At 37.1% G+C, this 22,582-nt stretch overlaps 1 protein-coding gene across 5 annotated transcripts in view; it reads left to right on the top strand.

Moving 5' to 3' along the window:
* The window catches only part of Fas1 (fasciclin 1), a 163,026-nt gene that overhangs the window by 70,212 nt on the left and 70,232 nt on the right, over positions 1-22,582 (top strand). Inside the window, exon 1 of one of the 5 annotated variants that reach the window (XM_069056953.1) lies at positions 10,503-10,521. The exons of the other annotated variants lie outside the window; for them this stretch is intronic. The gene's annotated coding sequence lies outside the window, so the exon portion shown is untranslated. Of the gene's footprint in view, positions 1-10,502; positions 10,522-22,582 lie in introns of those variants that run through there. 5 annotated transcript variants of the gene reach the window in all.

Below are 22,582 nucleotides of genomic sequence, written 5' to 3'. Positions count from 1 at the left end.
GAATGCTGGAGAGAAAAGAAAAAACCACGGAGAAAGATTAAGAGCAAAAGGAAGATGGATGAATTTAAGGCTGAGTGAAAGGGGCAAAGACACGGGCAAGCAAGAAAGAAGGGAAATAATCAAAGAATCCAGATACAACAGGAAGTATGAGGGGTGTTTAACAGAGGAAGTTCCGGAGTACCTGGGGAGAGGTGCAAAAGAAGGAAAAATGATGGCGAGATTTAGATGTGGGAACGCGGAGAGAAAACAGGTATTGGATGGAAGGAGAGGAAAAAAGGTGCATAATGTGCTATGAGGAGGGACAATCGAACACGTGGAATGGATATAGCGAAATGGGAGGAAGGGAGAGGAAGGAACGGGGAGAAATACTGAATAAAGACGGAAGGGGAATAGAAAAGAAAGTCCAGAGGACAAATAAAGCAGTAGAAAAAACTTAAGAAAAAACCTTAAAATGAAAAAATAAATACTTTTTTTGGGGATTTTTCGGAAAACAATCGGAACTATTCAAACTTCTTTGTTTTACAAAAAGGACCTGGAAGAAAGTTGTGAAAAACACCAAAAGACAAGACCAAAAGTTCGAAAAAATGTTACTGTCTTGAATTTAACCCAGATCCAGACCATCAAGAGCCTACATGATGGAACTGGAAAGGAGAATTACAGACCGTCAGAAATTTTTGTCCCACGACCATTGTGAAGGAAGTCAGATGAAAAAATTGTTAAAATTGCAGTTTTTTGTGTTTTTTTCAAAAATTATGACGATCAGTCTAAAATATCAGGGGTGAAACGACGATACCAGAAAGTAAAAACTATCCCATAATAATTGGTACAGACATAATGTAGCATCATTTTTCACATATCTTTAATTGTTACTTCCAGCCAAATATATGTTTTTAAATACTGTTTTCAAAAATATGTAGTTTTTCGAGTTTTGACGACATGTTACCACGTTGAAGAAAGAAATCCAATAATACTCAGTTGATCGCTTTGGGCGCCTGTAGTACATATACGACATATTGATGAATCAATATACTCATTGATGTAGGTATTGACCGACGACAGAGTGTGCAAAAAAAGTGTTAAGAGTTTGAAATTTCTTTTGAAAGGTTCACAAAAAGCAATTATGAAATTTTAGATTTGATTCGGAATATTGACTCTGGAATCTGAATCGGGTTTGAATCAAAACTTTAGATGAATTGAATTTAGACGTGGAGAGAAAGTCCCGCTCAGCGATGACTTTTCGTCAGATGGAAACAAGAAAGAAAGAGGATCAAGACCAAGTTGACAAGTTCCCTTTATGAACATACCGGACCTAAACCGGTTATAACAACACCGGTTAAAGCAACAGGTTGGAAGTAGGAAGAAAATTTTCTTGCTCCTTCCGTAGAAAAACATTGTCTTTGTGAAGCTGAAAATGGAACGCGTTTATGTGGCGCTTTTTTAGAAGTAATATAAAAAATTACAATTTTCGTTTTTAATTATAACAAAAAAAAATGCTATTGCCCAAAAAAAGTTAATAAAATTTTAATCCTCGTCTGATACGAGTCACCTTCAAATTTAAATCAAATCATAATTAAGACAGTTTCAAATATTCTCCAACGAGGTTAGTCTGGCACGTGTCTCACTAGGAAGGGTGGCACGTGTGTGTAACGATAGTCTTCTGATCCAAATGTCATTTTTAAGAAGGTCTAACTTGTCAGTCGTTACAAGTTTTACGAAATCATGACTGACGTACTTGTTGAAAACCGCCTTTAAATTTTTTTACTTGTAAATTAATGTTATTATCTTAAATTTCACTTAAGCTATTTTTAAGTCTTCTTTTTTGTTTCTTTTTTTTCTACTGCAATAATAATCCAACTTTGATTATCGCCACATTCGAGCCAATTTTAAAAATTACTGTGTATAAGTCGCAAAGGTATGAATATTTCTTCTAGTTGTCAGTTTCACCTGTCATCCATATAATCCAAATTTGTCACCGTGACAGTGACAAATGATTCTTTTTCTTCGAAAACGTACAACACATCATAAATAGAGATGCTTGCGATATGGCGCACCCGACTCTGGTGAAGAATTAATTTTATCATTCCTCTTTATTCACCGTTAAAGGGCGGCCGTATATTTTTTCAACTCATTTTCCCGCCACTCGAGATTTACGAGAGCGAAGGTCTGCGAAGACAATTTCTCTTATCCAGAAGCAATTTTCATTTACATTTTTCCCAGAAATATGTCTTAAATATCAGGTCTAAACCCATTACGCGCGGAGATAATAATTGCGTAAATTCTCCTTTATCTTCCCTTAACGCCGCCAAGTCCGTTTATTTTTCGGCGGCGACCCCGTCTCGAGAACATTCGGAAAGGGGAGAAGATCGCGTGTCGTCAACTTCGACAGAGGGCGAGCTGGGGACGGCGTCGTCGAGATCGATATGGAGGCGGCGGGCACATCGCCAACTCACCAGGCTGGCGCCAAGCCGCCTGGCACCGCAACGCTTGGCGCCCGCTCCCGAACAACCATCTCCCCCGGTCGTGTCCTGCAGATACCGACATTGATTGGGGTTCCGCAGACCGTAATTATCTGACGAGATTGCACTTTATCGGACACGCGTGAGGGGTGCTTACAGGTATCGGAACGGCCACTCAAAGGGCGTAAAGGGCGGCTGATGCGGGCTTTTTGCACCGGACAAAAAACACCCCTCCGAATCACAACCAAACTGTTGTCAAGTGAGTGCCAGTGAAGAAAAAAATGTTCAATTTTTTTACATTGCATATTATATTATCTTAAAGCGCCTTGCCTTTAGGCAACCAGTCAATCACATACATTATCCTTTACGGTAGTATGGTTACCTATATTTTGTGGGTGGCCAGCTACGAAACATTTATAACAACCCTGTACCAAAATCAACTAATTTTTTATATCTAAAATTGCTCGACCATTAAACTACCCCATAAATGCAATAATTTCATTTTATTGCAATTATTTTTTGACGAGAATTACGAATAGAGGTTGTAACTTTTAACAAGCGGGCATGCAAAATGCAATTTTATTTATTCGTACACTAATAAAATTTGCGATGTTGCGCATTTGTTATACTGTGCAAATCCAGCAGGGAATGTTTTAACAAGGTAAAAACTGCCGGCGCGGTTTAAAAAATAAAGTGGTGAAAATAGATTCAAATAATTAAATCTAAATAATAATAAACCCGACATAAATTTCTCATCAACGTTATCACAATTTCGATATCGGTTTATTTTCACGTAATATTGACCAACAGCTGACAAACCCACCCCTCAAGCTGTGTCGTAAACTAATCAACAAACCAAACCACCCCACCTGTACCCATCTATTCGCAATAATTAATCCGACTTTCTATAAATTTAAATTGTTTAAGCCAAATCCTGTGAACGCCCTTATCGCCCAGCCGGCATTTGTAGTTCTTCGTTTTTCGAAGACATAGGGTTCGCTTTATCCTCACGGACATCTTTACGACCTTCTTATCAACGGTTTAAAAGCTTAAAAGCTCCGACTTTCGCTGTGGCCCGATTGAAATTAATGGAATATAGTTGGCGTTTTATTTAATCGCTAATTAGTTTATTTAAGGAGGGTCGTGACCAGCGCAACCAGGGTGGGTACTGGTGTTTGTAGTGCGATGTTAATATTGCGGCCATGGCAACCATAATCGAACATCTAATTTTACTTTTCAAACGAAAACACACCACCACCGTACAATCAATAAAACACATTATTTTTCCCACTTGCGGAAACATAATGGGAGCTGATTCGTGGTGAAATCGGACATTTTCTATGGCAATTGTAGTGCACCGGTATCGAATTTTATATATTCTTTCCGAGTCAATGGAAAATTGGATTTTTTTCTTGCGGCCAGAAGATTCAATCTGTGTCGAGGAGACATGAGTTGTAACGACACAAGGGAAATTCATTTCGTGGGTACAAATTAGTCCAGAGTAAATGAAAATGTTTTATTTTTCACTTTGTGTTACGTTGAGTGATCGGATGTTTTAAATAATCAACGCTAACTAATTACCAAATTTGTAATTGATCCAACGGCATAAACAGATGAGTTCAATCTGAATTTAATTGGTTCAACCGTCATTTGGGTTATCGTTACGTTCCTGTTGCTATTTTTATCTGAAATTGTAATAACCAGGGATAGAATTTAATTTACAATGAATCGAAAAGTTTATGAAATAATCCAAGCTCATAATAACTGTACATTATTCAATGAGCGTGTGATGGTGGCTACTACTCGCGTACGGTTCGCAAGCGCCACCTCATAGATTAGAATCATTACACGCGAGTAGAAAACGATACTTTTTGTACAATCTACAATGTCATCATCGTTACTGTCAGAATACATTTATTACTTCTATTTAATCAATAATAGCGAATTCTGAAGAATCATGACGTAAATATTGCACTGTATTTTTGCACCTTTATAATGTAATGATTTGAGTAGTACGGTAACTCACGGCCGTGAGTAATGAATAGCATTACTTAACATCAAGCACGTATATAAAGAATGCATTATTTGTTAATTATTTATTAATTGAAAATGCAACTAGGATTTTTTTTCAGTTGAATATTATTTAAATCTTTGCCTATCTAGTTCTTTCGTGCTATCTACACGACATATCCACCACAGCAGCGCAATGAAAAACAATGTTGTCTTCAAGGAGCAAAAAAGAACAGTTTCAGTTTGGTGGTACTCGTTGAATAAGACGATTTAAAGTAAAAAGTACTACTCATAATACATAATCAAGACCATTAAGTAAGGTGGTGAGTTCGAGAACCCAATATTGATCCTTCAAATCATAACAGATTATTTTTAAAGAACTGCAGTGACCGACACAGTCCTGATCTCACTCTTCCTCATCACCAAAAATATTGATAATTTGGAGAAATAACTTGTTGCTCTGCTGTTGCTTCTAATCTATGCTCTATGCCGTTTATGTCTTATTTAAACATAGTTAACGCTGTTGATTAATGTTACGTTGCAAGCAATCCAACAGGTTGTACAAGACTTGATGTGCTCCGAGACTAATCTAGAAATTATTTATGACTTACAAGTCTCGACTTTTTGTCATTTAGCTTCTCAACCGAATTTGCTAGTAAAAAGTTGTAGAATGTTAAATTCAACAGATTCTAGATGTGACCGAACCAGTTCAGCTCTCATTCTAGTTTCTTTGAAAGTTGGTGGAGTTTTACGTGTTCAAAACCACCGACTCGGTTCTGATCCCGAGAGTATCTTTAAAATCCAGCTTTTCAAAATAGCCTGAAATGAACTAGTGAACTACATTCATTTGTGCAAATAACATCAGACAAGCACTCAGTCTTGAGCTTATTAAAATTTCAAGTGGCTCTGTAGCAAGCAAGAGTTTTACCTGGAATAATCCAGATTCAGTTTTAGAATTTCGAATGCAAATTAGTGAAATGCACTTGACGCTGTGAGAAATTGAGACAGACCTGGTGGCGCATAATGCATAATTCAAATTAAACAAACCGACAAAAAATAAAAAGAGTGTGTGTGAAAACTTCTATAACGTTCGTAATTGATTTTAAGTAATATATAAATTATATTATTATGGATGATAGTTGGAGGAATCAGAAACAACGCTAGGCTAAACTCTGCTCCCCCGAACTAACTCGAATGAGCCTTTCACCTCGGAGCGTGTGACGTGACGCGTGACGGTGAAACTAATTCACTGCCCAAAAAAATGTTATGTTTTAGTAAATGGAGCGGCCAGAAACTTTTTAAATTTCTCCACATGATTAACGTACTCAACAAGTCATTAGTGCAACCACCAGACAGTTGCATTCAAAACGACACCAGAATTACCCATTGATCAATTTTCTGAATGTAAAACTGTTCCATTTCTTCCGCACCACGTGACTCCCGTTATCGTGCCAATTATTGGTCCTGTTCAATTATTACAAAGAACGAACAAATGATCGCAGCTCTGCAACCCTTTCAGTTCCGCACAAAAAAGCTCTCGATAGTGAATTTAACTGGCGGCGAAAATTGTCCCCCGGTTTTCCATGGGGGTAGATGAAGAGATAGCGCGTTGATATAAGGACGGGCGGGGGTGAGTTTTGCGTAATGTATGCGGGTAATTCGAGCAGACGCCGGTGACGGCGCCGTACTCCCCTACCGGCACAGTCAAAACACTCAGATGATTGGCGGCGCTCTTTCCCACCCTCGTTTATAATCAACTTTACACATTAACATTACTTATTTAGGACCGTTCCGGAGAATAGAGGTAATTGAAACAAACGATCGTGTGTATCGGCTTAATTAGGCCGGAGACAGGGGATGTCCCAGTTTTCAAATAAAATTTCTGATACCGCAATTGCATCTCGTAACAATTTTGTGGGAAAAAGTACACGACGTGCGGAGTTAAACTCGTTCGTTCTAATTAAGGTAATCGTATGCAACGACAAGACTAAGTCACATTAAACTGTAGTTAAATATTTTGCGGCGCACTGAAGATATGTCAGACGGGGTTTAAAGTTGTGGTCATGAGACGCATAATAATTAGCTACTTTGATTAAAAACTACAACAACCACAGACAGGAAGGATATGTGATGAGGAAGTACCAGAATCAGTTTCGATGTCGAAATATGGACAAATATCTCAGCGCAATTAAATTTTTATTGCCAAAATCTTTATAGTGTGTTCTATTAGGAACCATACTCTAGCTGTGATCAAATCGTAGAGAGTTTATTTGCATCAGAGGTTCCATAATATCGTTGACAAATTTAGAAAGAACAGTGGTCCCAGATTGGAACCTTGAGGGATGCTAGAACAAAGTAATCAATACAATGAAAATCCTTGTTGAAATCTATGCATTGCGTATTGAATGTGCAAAAATTTTAACACGAAGATTAAACGTAGCAAGCTGATTTTCCACCAACGAAGAAGGTAAAGACAATTTTATCTGTAAGGATTGAGTCTTCATTATCTTGGAATGGGAAAAAGATGTTGTTGACTATCGTTCAAAAGACTGAAGAGTACTAAAGTAACATTTTGACCAACTGAAACAAAAAATTCAGGAAGAAAGATCAGATTTAATACAGATTAATTCGCACGTACATCAAACGTGCGTGTTCAGCCAATCAGAGCGTTTGCTTTCATCCAATCAAAAATGTTTGTCGCGATAAAAACGTCCTAGTACTCTGTCATCTGTTAAAAGTGATTAAAATTGCATCCTATTCCTGTCAGATTGTCAAATTGTGTTTTTAATAACTGTAGGTATTATAAATAAATAATTAACGTGAAAGTTTGTATTCTGGAATTAATCTTGCCAAAAATAACACGACCTAATTTTTTATATCTGATTATTTCCTTCATGTGTTTAGCAACCAATTGCGTGACAAATATTGACCAATCAAAACGAGAAAACAAAAAATAACCCGATAAAATTTCTCTAAAATGCACATGTGCAATAATCTGATAAAAAATGTCGGTACCTGATTTAAAAAAAAAAAAAAAAAATTTGAATAAAAAGGATTGTAAATAATGCGTTTGGTTTCATTCTATTCAGGAAATAATCAGCCGTATACCCCTCGTGCAAAATTTTAATATCGGCAATTTTTTTGCTAATGAACTCAAACATCCATAAATTATTCGGTCAGCAGACCAATTATTATCAAATAAAAGCCCTCGACTTGGTCTCTCTTATTTGCTAATAATTGGTCTTCTGACCTCATTTATGGATGTTTTCATTCATTAGCAAAAAAATTTCCGATAAAAAATTTTACACTTGGGATATAATATGTGATAAATTTCCCAATTTTCACTTAAACATTTTTGCTTTAGACAATTTTACTCGTTGATATTTGAGCATTTTTATTCAAAGGTTAAACCCTCGAGCTAAAGCTCTCGGGCCTAATCAGAATAAAAATACCCAAATTCAACTCGTAAAATTGTCAAAGCAGAAAGTTTTCGTATATGTAATTGAAAAATTTGTCCGATAAAAAAATTAGGTCTTGTTATTTTACCTTCAAATAAATTCATTGTGCGTTAGGACAATTCAGTAAGTATCCTTTCGATTGCACAAATCACTCAATTGAACTATGATTCTCTGCCACATTTGGTGTATTTTTCTGATTTTGCTCCGTTCTACTTTCTTCTATTTTAAAACCTCAAAAATTCTACTGTGGTACTATAGATGACTGTTTTGAGAATCTTGAGGATTCAGACTTCAAATTTGGAACAAAACCACTGAAACATCTCTGGACAAAATATCTTTGAGAAAAGAAATGAAGGAAAAGTAAAAATAACTTCGAAAAGGAAAATGCAAAAAAATGGAAGACAGATCCGAAAAATTTATATTCGGAAGCTAAGTAAATTGCGAATAAGAGAAGGTGATTGATAAGTAGAGGTGTTCGATTCTCTCGTGGGCTGTGACCTTGGAAATATCTGCGCGAAGGCGTACCGATAAACCAGTGAAAAATCTGTAGGTAAATGAAAACTGACAACGTCGACTACTTTACATGCAAATAGACGAGAGAGAGACGAAACTAACGTAACGAATGACGATGTTTTCCGGTCTGTTTGTAGCGCCTAGTTGAGACCAATATTCGTCGTTTGCACAGATATGACTCATAGCCCATGAGAAAATCCAAGACATATACTTTGGCTCCAACAATATTAAAAAGTAATTTTTTTAACAAATGAAACTTTCATAAAGTAAATAATGATTGCATTAAACGAGTCGCTCTCCAATTCGCATGTTATTTCCCTGCAGAATTTTGGTAAATCATTAATGTTCACGGCCCACAGCAATAAATAATCGGTGAGATCCAGTTTGTTTCTGGGATGGCTTTTAAAATTCCTACACCCTTTACACGATATTCCCTAAAAGCCCTCCAGTCCTTGAGCAATCTATTTAAATGTCAAAATGTAGTCGGATTTTACTTTTTTACGTAGGTCGCGCCACATTCAACTCCATTCCGAGCGAATTTCCTTAAAAAATTCTACATCCCTCCCGGAACCACCCGATGCGCACCACAGTCGCCACGAAATCTTCCCGAAGACCATTCCCGTCCAGATTTGCTGCTCGCCAACCCCCAGCGTCAAACCCGGAGAGTCCTTGATTGACGCGTGTGTTTTTATGACGCCTTGTCAACGTTCATTAATGCGAAACTGGGCGGGCTGTCAATATGACGACACGAAATACTCTCGTTACGAAATTCTTCAACACCTGAAAGCGACTCTTCTATTTTTACCACCACGAATCGATCGCGTGTTTTTTGTACGCGAGACGGGAGAGGGCGTCGACGGGGGGGAGCAAGTCAGATTTCCGGCACGTGGCCGGCTTCGATTTCACAAATTACGGGATTAGGGGAAAGCCGGGGGTGAGTCAGAAGTGGGATTGCGTTGTTATTAAAATTTTCTAGTAGGAATGCGTCGGGGGTTTATTGTGCACGATTCCTAATGTCATCAACCCCCGGTGATATATCATGATTTTTATGACCGTGGTGGCTAAATGGCGTCTCGCTGCATTTGTTAACAAAATTAGAGCTGCTTGATTTTGAGCTGTTTTTGACAAGAGTTTGGTAGTTTGTCTCATGTCAAAGCAACTATCGATTTACCTAATTCCCCAAGAACTAATCCTCAATGTGGGACGCCAGCTGTCGTCATTAATTTATAGTTCGGAGCAAGCCCGTTGTTCAATAAAGTATGACGTTCTAAACTATGATGAACTCAACCCCTTCCCGAACGCGAGAAAAAACGAAGGGGGCGCAAGCGAAGGTTCCCAACAGTTGATGAATGGCACCTCTTCCGAATCCTCTAATCGTTGTGCGTAAAGTTTGCCGAATTAGTTATAGTTAACAAGGACCTCACCTCTCCTATAAATAACCGTCGTCGCAACCGCCCTTTTAACATGATTGCTTGCTTATTCCACGTACACCTTCGCGTTGCTCAATTTAATTTATTAATTGGAAGACTAAAGACAAATTTAATTTCCTAATTAAATTGTCGAAGGATTAACGGCTGACCTGTCGTTACACGGTACAGGACCTGTGACCCTTTGACATCCCGATAATAACGCCTGGGACGGACAGATATGCAGATTATAAAACGTGGCGAGGCTATGATGAATATTAAATTTGATAAATTGACGCGTACCTGTGTCGTACTCATCAAAATCTCGTTTCAGCCGAACCGCCATCATAAAAGCCCGATTTAGAACGGTTTATGACGATTAATGTAACGCGCCGAATAATGCGGACGTCGATTAGGCCCGAACAGATGAAAAATAACAAACGGAAATACAGAAGCACAGATTTTTATTGCCAAAATTACAAATGTAACATCTCCGAAACATTACATACTTGTATTCACTGATTCAGTAGCGGTTACGTAACTTGGCCAACATATCTGAAATGTCACAAAAGATATCTCTTTGTAATATCGCGCCAAATATGTACTGATACAATTTTTTTGTTTGTTTCAGGTATGTGTTTTGGAACAATTGAGCATTTTCTGTGTAGACAACTGTAGGTAAGTATTTGCCTGCACACCGGTTTCGTATTGGCAAAGTCAATATCTGTTCGGCACAATATCTCCATTAAAGATGTTCATCAAGAAGTCTTCTAAACGCAAATAATAAAATAATGCAGTACGGCAGACAACATGGGTTGGTAGTTTAATAAAGGCAAAAGCGCGTCCGTCTAAAGCTTTATAAGACACACAAAGCATAGCCTAGTCGAGCTTTTTGTAAATTTACATAGGAAACTTGGTTCGCGTAAATTCTTGCAGATTTTTTAACTCTGCAACTTTACAGATAGATTTATTGCTATAGTTGCGGAATTTGCGCGCGCAAAGGGTCTCAAATCGTAACGTGGTCAACGAACCTCGCTGATCGTCGATCCAGAAACTTTTCCGATGATTGATTAAACGCATGCGAAATCTGATTTTTGATCGGCAAAGATCGCGAAGATTGATTATTTAAACATAGGAAAACAACTCGCTTTGAACGTAATATACTTAAATGGAAAAATATACGGACGAAGTCACCTTCCAGGGGAATTTTTTCTCCAGAAAGTAATTAATTTGAAATGTGGCATTACATTTTCTGAGTAATTGAAATGGAAATCGCGGTAATAGCCAAGTTCGGTTCAGAGATGGCGCCAGCGTTCGCTCGTCACGTATGTGACGGCGCCGTCGAACGTTAAGAGGACTGAATGTGACCGAAGCCCAGAAGTGCTCTCGTGATTCTTCAATAGTTGGTACGTGTTACATAAAAATTAGAAATAAATCTGATTTGATTTGAGGGGTAGTTTTCGTTTGTTGTTATTGTTCCGGTTTAATTTGTTAGAATATGCCAATTATGGCGGCCCACGAGAGGAAAACGGCAAAAAGCCGAGCAATTTAACGATTTAATTGCGAGACTCGACCGCATTATTTAATTATGTGGCCAGGGGTGAAGTTTTCTAACTCTTAATATTATTTTAACTTTAAAATTGAATCGAAGAACGTAATTAGGGAAGTTTTGCGGTTGTTGCGTACTTGTTTGAGCACGTTAATGAGCTCCGAATTTAGTTTTAATATCGATACCATACTTTACAGGTTTTTTTTTTGTGAACATGAATTTTACATCAAAGTTAAATAGAATTGAGGCCGAACCTGAATACGAAGATTCTAGCTTCGTGCTTTTAACATGAGTATTGAACAAACTAGTCAATCGCGGTGGCTGCCATGGCAATCCGAAATATGTAATTAAAATGTACACCACTTATTGCTGTCTGCGGTGTTCGTGCAACAACCTCATCATTTTGCCCTATTCGACGATCAATTAGGGATATTATGTACGAAGGTTTCGAGTGACATCGACTGTCATTCCTGTTGGGTCATTGGTCCATCAATCAGTTTCCATAAACGAATCGAACCTTCATCTGGGTCTTGTTTTGACATCGGATGATCGTTTCCAGCCGAAGAGAGCGTTGACAGCGTTTCTCGAATGACAACTGAAACTCCCACGTTTCGAGATCCTATTCGGGGATTTCGTATTCGTCGCGAATGACAGAACTAAATCTTGTGAACGCTTTTCATTCGAAATTAAACGATGATTACTCCTTACAAGAGGAAGTTTTTCTTTTTATTTTTCAACAAGTTAAATATTGTCTGGAAACTTTCATAAAGTTGTTAACTGGAATACGTGCTTCGAGGCTCATTCCCCTTGCATTATTACTTTACAATTGTTTCTTTGAGACGAAGATTCTTTTTTTCTTCCGCTACCCTTCCAATTTCATTAGTTTCACCTTAATTGCAAACCTATAAAGAGTTAAAAATCACATTCGCACATACAGTAAACATCAAAAAAAATGCAATGATGCTTGATTGTGCTTTACCACCAAACAGTATTTGGTCTACAATTTCATTTAGCTTCCGGAAGTGCAGCGCACCTACAAAGCTCAACGTTTTTATCCTTTAAGAAAGCTTTGTGCTTTCTGTACGCAGATTTCTTTTATTTGATTTTCCTCAAGTGTTATATTTAAATTGCACTTGTTCGACTAATAAATTTTGTGTTGTGTGGATCGAGGTGTTGGATTCTCTCATGATCTGTGACCTTGGAAATATCTGCGCGACGGCGGAGCGATAAACCAGTGAAAAATCGATAAATGAAAACTGAAAACGTCGACTACGTTCCTACTTGAGACCGATATTCGTCGTTTGCGCAGATATGACTCATAGCCCATGAGAAAATCCAACACCTCTATCGTTATGCTCCAGTATATTTACGGTCCTCAATATTTTTTTAAGTAAGATAGTTATTTCTTTTACTAGTTCTTGACCACCGTATTTAATCATCTCATTAGTAATTGCCACGAATATTTTGAAATAGAAGCAAGAATTGACTCTTTTCCTGTTATTTGACACGTGTTTTTGTTGGTCTTTGGCGTGCACACGTAAATTTTCTTGTTTCTCATCTGGTAGGATTTTCTCTCAATTAACGTTAATCCACGTCGAAATTTCTATAACAAGCAAATTACAAATTAAAGCGGCAGGCATTGTGTTCGTTCGCTTGGTTTGAAAACATACCGGCGCAGCTTTTAAGTATTGCGTCTCTAGGTAATTGTCGAGTGTGTAGAAACCACGCTAAATCCTTGTTAGATTATCTGCATTAAGGATTAAGAGAGATTAAGTAAACGTTCCGCAACGTTTCGGTTTTACCACGTGTTTTTCATCATTCCGTATAAACACGTTGTCTGCAGAATCAACACAACAAAGTCTGGACCTGTCAGTTGTAGATAGTTTTCCAGTGGCTGTATTTCAAAAGATAATAAAATTGAAGAAGTCTGTCTTCGTAATCGTAAAACTTGATTGCCGGATTGTCCCTATTAAATAAAAATCCAACAAGACAGAAATGTACATTCTTGGCAGTGCACTAGTCAAGGAATTTAATACACTCGTCCAGTGGTCTTGTTGTTTTTTGTAAGAATTGCAAGCTATTTCATTTTGTCTTAATAAAGACCCATTAGTCTCGGACACGAATTATCAAGCTCCGAAGATCAACGACTTCCGATTTGCTCCCCTCGGAATATTGTTTATCTTTTGTAGTTCCGCAGCCGATCGATCCTTGCTCTTTTTCCCATTCAGATAGGAGCCAGGATATAGGTCCGCCTTTGGCCAGCCAGCAAAAGCAATAAATGTGATGGAGGTCGAAAGGACTAGACATATCATGGAAGAAATCTGATCCGTCGCCGTATAAAATTATTATAAATCCACGAGGAAACGTCGCTTTATTGGCCAAGACAGGGAATATTTTTTATTCACGTGCTCTCACAATCCCTAAATATTTTGTGCGTGAGACGTGGACTTGTCACTGCGAATCTGTCAGGCAAATAATGGACGCTAATGCCACTAGTGCGCTATTTTTACGCGGCTCAATCGATATGGACTCGCGGTCGGGGATGCGGAAGGGGACAAAGACGGAATCAGGTGTGTGATGATGGTTGTTTTGTTCTCCCGACGCTCCTCCGGGAACATGTTTCAGAAGCTTGACATTTTCTCGTTGGTGATGCCATATACGTTTGTTAACTTAATGTACGTGAAACAAAGCAATTTCTCGCTCAACGGAGGACACTAACATTGGATCATAATGAAATAAGGGCGGTGCGTGATTCCTAATTATACGGAGCATTGTCTGGATGAGGTGGGTTTGAACAGTATCTCTTTCGGAAATCACTTTTGCTAATTTTTTGGCCAGGAACATGAAGTTTTCGACGAAAGCGATGTGAAATATTGTGTACCGAGCCATAAGTACGGACGTAATGTACGGGAAAAGTAGAGCGAGATTGGGTAAAGAGTGTGGTTTAGGAATGAAACGGGGTAAGACAGGGATGCCAACTCCAATCATAACTGTGGCGATCTGTACGGGAGACAATGGTGAGAGTGCCAGTTGGCTGCAGAAAAGAGTGAGCCGTGGTAAAGAGTTTTCTTTTAAACTTATCGCTTTACTGCTTCCAAAGTGACACATCTTTAAAGTATAAAGTAGGAGAAATTTGTATTACCGACAGTATCACTGTTGGATGCTCAATGGTGCAAGCCTCAATTCAGTGCTGTTTACGACATATACAAGATAATAATGACACCAACAAGTACTATCAGACTGCGTCTTTGAAAATTCCAACAAAAGAGAAGAGTGTATTTAATAAAATTATTAAGGATTATTAAGGATTCTTTAGGAAAAGAAAGAAAACGCAATAAGAGCTTCATTCTAAATATATCGCCTTCTGGTTTCAAACTGATACATCTTTAAGTTGAAATAAATGCAGAAACCTACATTACCGACTGTATTGATGGTTGCCTTCATACGTTACGATTTGGTACTTAAGGCGATGACGAAATGATAATCATGTTACCCTCTCTGCGTGTCAGAAGATCTGGAAGCTCTCAGTGAAAGCGAAGGATGGATGGAAAGAGAATCAGAAACGTTGATAAAGAAAAACTAAGAAAAAAGTTCAAAGATATGAAGAAACAAAACTTGAAAGGAAAGAAAATGGATAAAAGACAAGGTAATCGTAGTAAATTGAAACTAGAACATGATTCTATTAACAAGGAAGGTTTAAAGAAATATTGTGTGTTAGAAAAATATTGTTTTCAAAAGTCGTTGCGGTACCTCCTAAAGAGTGGATTTACGAATCAAATGGTGCAATGTTGCTTGCGGTGTATGGAGGATTTGCTGATAAGACAGAGAAGTGATAATAGAGAAAAGAAACTATGATTTTTTTACATGGCAACAAAGAAACAGATTGGAGTCAATACAGTAATGAGAAATACAAAAAAATATGCGTTTAAAAGATTTTCCAAAACTGGCATACCTTTAAAATATAAGGTGGAAGAGTTGAAGAAACCTACATTGCCGACTGTATTGCTGGTTGCCTACATCATCATATTTTTAGGTACATTGACTTAATAGATTTATTACGCTATAATTAAAAACTTGACACTTTGTAGAGTAACAAATTTAAAAAATCTGCCAAGTAAAGATACTCCGAGAGTTGCATTTTGATATTGGTGTCTATGAGCTATAAAATCAAGGTAGCAAAGAATAGATGGAATATGGAATACAAGAAAAAAAGTTATAAAGATAAATGGAGAAAATTGATTCCTGCTCTGGCAGCGATAATGAGCGGACGTGTATAATAAAAAGTGCAAAGATTACTAATGAGTGAGAGGTGATAAGCAGAAGGCTGCGGGCAAGAAAGAGCGCATGCCGAAAGTAAAGAAAGAAAGCAACAAGCGAGAAAGAGAAGAGGGTCTGCAGAAGGCACGAACCCATTCAGAAAGAGTTCCAGAACGGGAAGATCCCCAAGTAAAAGCGAATAAGAAAATAAAAGCAAGGAAATGGATAATGATATGAAAACCATGAATAGAGAGATAAGAGAGGATGCGGCGAGACTAAGAGAGGAGAACACAGTGCAGTGCTAAGAAAGGCATTAGCTGCAGTGAGAGAGGAGATGAGAGGAAGAGAAGAAAAATGGCAAGCGGAGGAGGCGAATTGGATGAAAAGGATGAGAATGATAGAGGAAAAGATGGAACAAAGAGAAAAGGAGGAGAGGAAGAATAATGTTATAATAACCGGAATAGAGGAAACAAGAGGAAATATAGAGAAGGGTGTGGAAGAATGGTTAGAGAGGGAGATAGGGGTGAAAGTGAACGTAAAGGAGGCATTTAAGGTAAATAAAAATAAGATGATGTTGGCAAAAATAGAAAGTTGGGAGCAGAAGAAGAACATTATGCCAAAATGAATTAAGCCAAAATGAATAGGGAATTCCACAATTTTTCATGGAAAGCAAAATAATTGCCCCAATCCTCCCACGTATTCTTAAACACTTGATAAATTTAAAATGTTACCGGTACTTGAAACATTACATTTAATGTGTATATATTTATATTTCTAACACATTTCATTACAAATTTTAAACTGCATTTATAAAAAATTCAAAAATGCAAAAATTCCCTATTCATTTTTGCCTAGTTTAGTAGGTACACAGAAATGATTATAAAGGGAGAAAATAGGTAAAAGAAAAAGGAATGTATTGTAATACAGGTGTAAATATCAAACTCTTGATAAGAAACATAAATGGAAAGTGTAACCCGACAGTAGAAATCACGAAATAAAATGAAGGATAAAGAAACGTTTCAGAATAGAAAAATACTGGAATGGAGAACAAATTATATCTAAAAAAAGCTAGAATCAATAGAACAATGCTAGAAAAAAGGTTCTAATAAATGGTGGAAGAGGAGCCAGAAAAGTACAGTTTATTTTCCTTTCAACGAATAATACCAAGAAATAGCAAAGGCTGAATGTTTCACGTTTGTTGGACAAATGGAAATTTTCCATTAATGTCATTTTCCACCCCAACGAATTTTCAATCACGTTATTTAACTTCGATATTACGTTTCAAGTGGACTCTATTTGCGTTGCAATAATTCTCTCGGAACGCATTTAATCAAAAGAAACATTTGTGTTTTCCATCGGAGCACCAAATTAGAAATTCGTTCATTTTTACTCTGCAGTACAATACATGATGATCGTTAATTCAATTCCTTTTTATTCGTCGAACTATCGTTCGGAACCAATGCTACTAAATTTCACCTAGAGGTAGTTCCAATCAAATATCTGTGGTACAACAGGCGTACATTACATATTCACGGCTCCTACCCGCCTGTGGTACATTAATGAGGCGAGGCTGTCGCACACCCGAAATTATTAATGAAAACCAAAATTAAATTGAACTTGAAGATTAGATTAATTGTAGCAGAGCTTACCAGCTTTTCGCATCGATTTCACCAAAGCGACGACACTAATGAATTGCAAGTCGACTGAAAAATGACTCCAATGCCACAACCGTATTGGTTTATTCAATTTTTACGAAATTACGAGAAAATGTTGCACGCCCCCACATGGCAAGCTGCAAAAATGTTGTCTTTCGTGAACACATTTCCGAGCGAAATGGAGTTGTTTTGTTTAAAATTGCAGGTTTTAGTGCTATTTATTATAATGTATGCACTAACAAGGATTTACCATTTTGCTGATTCTGCAGTCTCTCTGTTTCCCTGCACGATTACGTATTCATGCGCAGATATACGTTTAAAATCACACCCGACTCAGATGGCAAATGGAATTATTTAACAATATCATCTTTGTAAGTTTTTTATGACGGAAAAACCCCATCGAGAAGGAGAATCTAGGTGTGCGTCGTAAATACGTAAAACCTTGCAAACTGCACTGCAAGAAATCCAGAATTACAGAGGTCGTGTTTTAATCGTTCGCGGTGATAAGTGCGACGATAATATAATTTATTCATTGGATAAAACGTGAAAAATAAACTTTGTTTGCAAACAGACCGAATTGCGGATTTAAAGCAGATATCAAGCTCGGAAAACACGAAATATGCAAAAGTGTGGACAAACAAAATCAAAATTCGTAAATAGAACAGGACAGGGTGGGGCTAAACCGGGCCGGAGTTGTTGTGTAAATACCTGTCCTCGCTTTGTTGTTGCGATTATTGTAAATCATTAAAAATACTTTCGCTTCGCTCCGGCATTAGACCCTCTCTTCAATCGCCCATATTTTCAGTAACTTTATATTTGACACATCAAAGGAAAAGAAGCGACTCGTAAGAATCGGATCCATTTGAACCAAATACTAATGGTCTGGTATACAATTGTTGGTGACTTGGAAATATCGAATCTCTCAGCAATTGCTTCTTTCTCCTCCATCTGCCCGGTTCTTGTTGTTCTGTTATTAAACAAAGTAATTGCCGCGTCAGAAAAATTCCAAATTAAAAATTACCCCATAAATTACATCGCCCCTCAAATTTCTTCAGGTGGACTTGTTATTTTGCAAGCAATAAAGGCAGCCGGGCCATAAATTTTTAATTTGTTCTTTTGATGCCTCGCCGAAGTTTCTTTAATTAAATTATGAAATTTCTCCTAAATGGCCTCCACCATGCCTTTTATAAATTAATAACAGCATACGCGAAACGGACTACTTTCCTTCCCTCGACCATTAACGTATTTATAACGTTTACAAAATTTTAATAAAGACCTGGTGGATTGTTTTTTCGCAATTTTATACAACACAGGATCATAAAATTACAATCAACCAAAACACTGCGATTTCAAATAGCCCAGGAAAAGTGTGAAATGATATTGTTTGAATATATACAGGGTGATTCATATAGTATCATACAAACTTTAACCGGTGGTAGACTCCAACCCCTAGACACTCTTACAAAAATGTCTAAGCTCTAAGGTTAAAATTGTTGAAGATAAAGCATGTTGAAGAGTGTAATACCACCTTTTAAGAACTGCAGATAAATGAAAATATTTTACGTTGAAACAAACTGTTAGGCATTGTCAAAATGAAACTAAAGCGATCTTTATAATACATACCAATATTTTCTCTAAAGCAACAATTGCTTCTGTAATGACATTCATGACATTTGTTTTACATTGGGCGTAAAGTGAAATAATTTAGCGAAGAATGGCTTTTACTAATAGTGAAAAAACCGATATGGTAATTTTTGCCAATTTTTGAGGTATGACTCAAAATTTTATTGTCAAGAGCCTTTTGAGACCTGAATCTGCCGCTGGTTAAAATATTTATGAAACTATATGAATCACCCTGTATATTAGCTTGTGCGCTAGTATTTTTTGTTTGCTTGAAAATCGAGAAAATTCTTTAAGAGGGAATTGAAAGAAGAAAGTTTTATTTTAAGTGTTCCATGTGGTGATTTTAAATCAGAAATCTGTATTACCGGCAGTGTTACTGGTTGCCTAAGTGATTGTATTTTTAAATACAAATACTTAGATATTTGACGTAGCCATTAATATTTAAATATTTAATGCTTAAGACAAAAATAAAAAAACATCCATGGTAAAGACAATTTTAATACTGATTTTTGCGAGTTACAAACTCGGGGAAGTGGATAATGGATAGAAGAGCAATCAGTCATGTGAGTAAATTCTGAATAGATGTGAAATATAAAGACAGAGTGATTGAAAAATGGATAACGTTCGTAAAATTTCAATAAAACCTGATGGATTCTTTTTCATGATCAAATTCTAACTAAACACTCCGGAAAAATTATCGCGATTTTAATACGAATTGTCCAGAAGTGCTCTAAAATGAACAAGAGGTAAATTACGAGGCAATCTTTGAATGAATTATTTGCCTTTACATTAGTATTTTCGGTTCAATTGGAATTTTTCGCATTTCAATATAAGAGTTCAAAGCAAAAAATCTTAATCGAAGTTAAATTTACTGCTGTTTCTTCTAGCGTGAAATATTTGGTGAAAATTGTCGAGTAATGAAAATAAACGAACGATTTTCTTAAGTTTCTTTTGCAAAATAAGTTCAAGGGTGGTAGCAGATGTGTGTAAAAATTTGTTGAACGAAGAAAAAGGAACACACAGTACATAATTTAATTTTACTTTGCTTATTGCAGAAACCTCCATTATCGGTCATACTGTTGGTTGCCTCATTATTAAATTATTATATTTTGAAGGCCACTCTGAACTAAACTTAATTGCAGTAACCTGCATTACCGATGGTACTCTTGGTTGTCTAAATCATCATATTTCTTAAAACGCCCCTATAGATATTTCACATGTTTCATATTCATGACTGAGTTTATGACACTGCCAAGAATGAAATTGGAAAATTTCCAAGGTAAAGGTGGTAACTGGATTCTCCCATTTTGGAATTGTTCTCTATGCACTAAAAAGCGGAGTAGTGAACTAGATAAATTAGGACAATAATTAGGAAAATGTGCTCCAAAGGAATATAACGCATTTTAATAAAAACCTGATATGATTTATACAGGGTGTCTCAAAATTCGCCAATTCCGAATTCAGAGCGTTGTAGGGGATCACTTCAGTAGTCCAAATATGGAACTAAAAAAAATCGGGACTCTCCCCACAAATATACACTCCTGGACAGAAAAACCCGGACACTAAAATTTTTTCATTTATTAATTAATTTAAGATTTAAGAAAATGAACAATAATAATAAATGATAACAAAAACTTTTATTTATAACAATCGACATGTGTAAAACTGATTAGAGAATTGGAAGAAATGTGTATCTCCCTTGTATTTTAAGGTAAATTTAAAAAAATCAATTTTTTTTTAAGTGTCCGGGTTTTTTTGACCAGGAGTGTACATTGGTCTGAAGGTGCACTCTTTGAAAGTTCAGTGTTTATTGTTATTTATGGTGTAGATGATTGTGGAAAATAATAACGTAAAACAACTTTTTAAGAATTGCTTTACTTTGGAGTAAAAAATCTTAAATTTTTGTAATTTTTCTTAAAAAGGGAACGGCAATGTTGCTAGAATAGTATTTTGTCACTGTGGATATGAAGGTTGCTATGTATTGAACAAAATTAAAGTGCTTATATCTTCTTCAGGAAGAGCAATTTTTCTTTTTCTAAGTATTCTTCGAGCTCCATTGGATCCTTCCCTACCACGCTTTGAATTCGGAATTCGCGAATTTTGAGACCCCCTGTATAGAACAAAATCGTAAAAACCCACCTGATAAAATAATAGTACATTCTTCAACGAGCGTATAATGATGGTTATTATTCAAGAGGATGAAAATTCCAACACGAGCCGTAGACTAGTGGTGGAATCATCCGAGTGGCCATTATTATTGAAAACTATACTTTCTATACGACTATACCAAGAAAAACAATCAAACTTCGTTTGCTCCTGTCTTACTGAACGAGAAACTTCTACTTTGTCTCGAAGTAAATGCAAAAAATTTAATCTCTCCAAGAGATTCATCGCGTCATAACGCCCAAAAACGCATAAATCACGGTTTATCAGGGTTTCATTTGTTTAATTTTTTTACATAATAAACTTTAATAAATTGCGCAAAGGAACCATGCCAGAAGACAGCTGCTAATAAGCTCCTAACTAGCCTTTCATAATTAATAATGAAGTTTATCTATTATAAGCATCGGTGCACGTTTCACTAATGAACCCGTTTTGTTTTTAGTGTCGGTGTTGGGATCTCCGCCAGATATACCGGGTCATTAGGGGATCGTTAAAGGACGATCCGTTTCGGTTTTCGTTTGTGCGAGACGATGAAAGAAAAACTCGTAACGATCCATCAAATTTTTCCGAGAGATAGATATTCGAGGGTGTTGCCAGGATTATACGGGGAAAGTTCCGAATATTCGGTTGTTTGCGACATGTCGATTTTAATAGAATCGAGTGTCGCCGTTTTAATGCTCCTGATCTGTGACATCCCCGACTTGACTCTATGACGTGGAGATGTCGGAGCTTTCATCCGACTCGTTCTCTAAAAGAAATTTTTCGTTCGAGACACTCCATCCTGCACCGTGGATGAACACTTGACACTAGCGCCTTCGCCTGTTTAGCATCTCACGATTAAAAGAAGCCCACGGTTTAATTAAATTAACATCCTGCAACTAGCACTTCGTTAATTGTTGACTCACTCGCTCATCACTCAACAGCTGCCACTAGTTAAACTTCACACTACCAACCGCACCGACACTTTATTCTTCGTTGTGTTGCTTCCATTTTTCCTTCATCCAGGATTAAATAAACCACCAGAGCCGATACTCGAAAATCTTGTTTTCGCCAGGACGAAGCAGGATCGAAGAGGAGCAACCAGTTCGAACGCCGACGCAATAATTAGGCAGACATGGAATTGCTTTTTTTGGAGAGCGCTTGAAAATTAACATCAATAAGGGTGGGCCAGAGATATCTTTTTTTTTTTGGAACACGAAAGCAGATGGACTCCCCAAACGACTTAATTTCAAGGATGAATGATTTATGCGTGTTTTTCAAGAGCGAGGGGAACGCGGATTTGTAAAAAAAGCTCGAGGAGAGGAAGCAACCGTGTGGAGAACTAAAGTAGTGTCTTTGATTGAACCCTACGTTTCGTAGCAACACATTTGACTACGTACTATCCGTGTGCACCAAGTATTCATCATCATTGTTGTGCTCTTGCAAATTATCCGCAAGAAAAGCGCTTTCGCAGATAGTTCAAAAGCTGCGTAAGAAGTGCTTTTTTGTTCTA

This window comes from Tenebrio molitor, chromosome 8 (genome assembly GCF_963966145.1).
Source record: "Tenebrio molitor chromosome 8, icTenMoli1.1, whole genome shotgun sequence".
Taxonomy (NCBI): domain Eukaryota; kingdom Metazoa; phylum Arthropoda; class Insecta; order Coleoptera; family Tenebrionidae; genus Tenebrio; species Tenebrio molitor.
The sequence above is the reverse complement of the archived record's forward strand: the minus strand, read 5'-3'. Positions and strand labels throughout refer to the sequence as shown.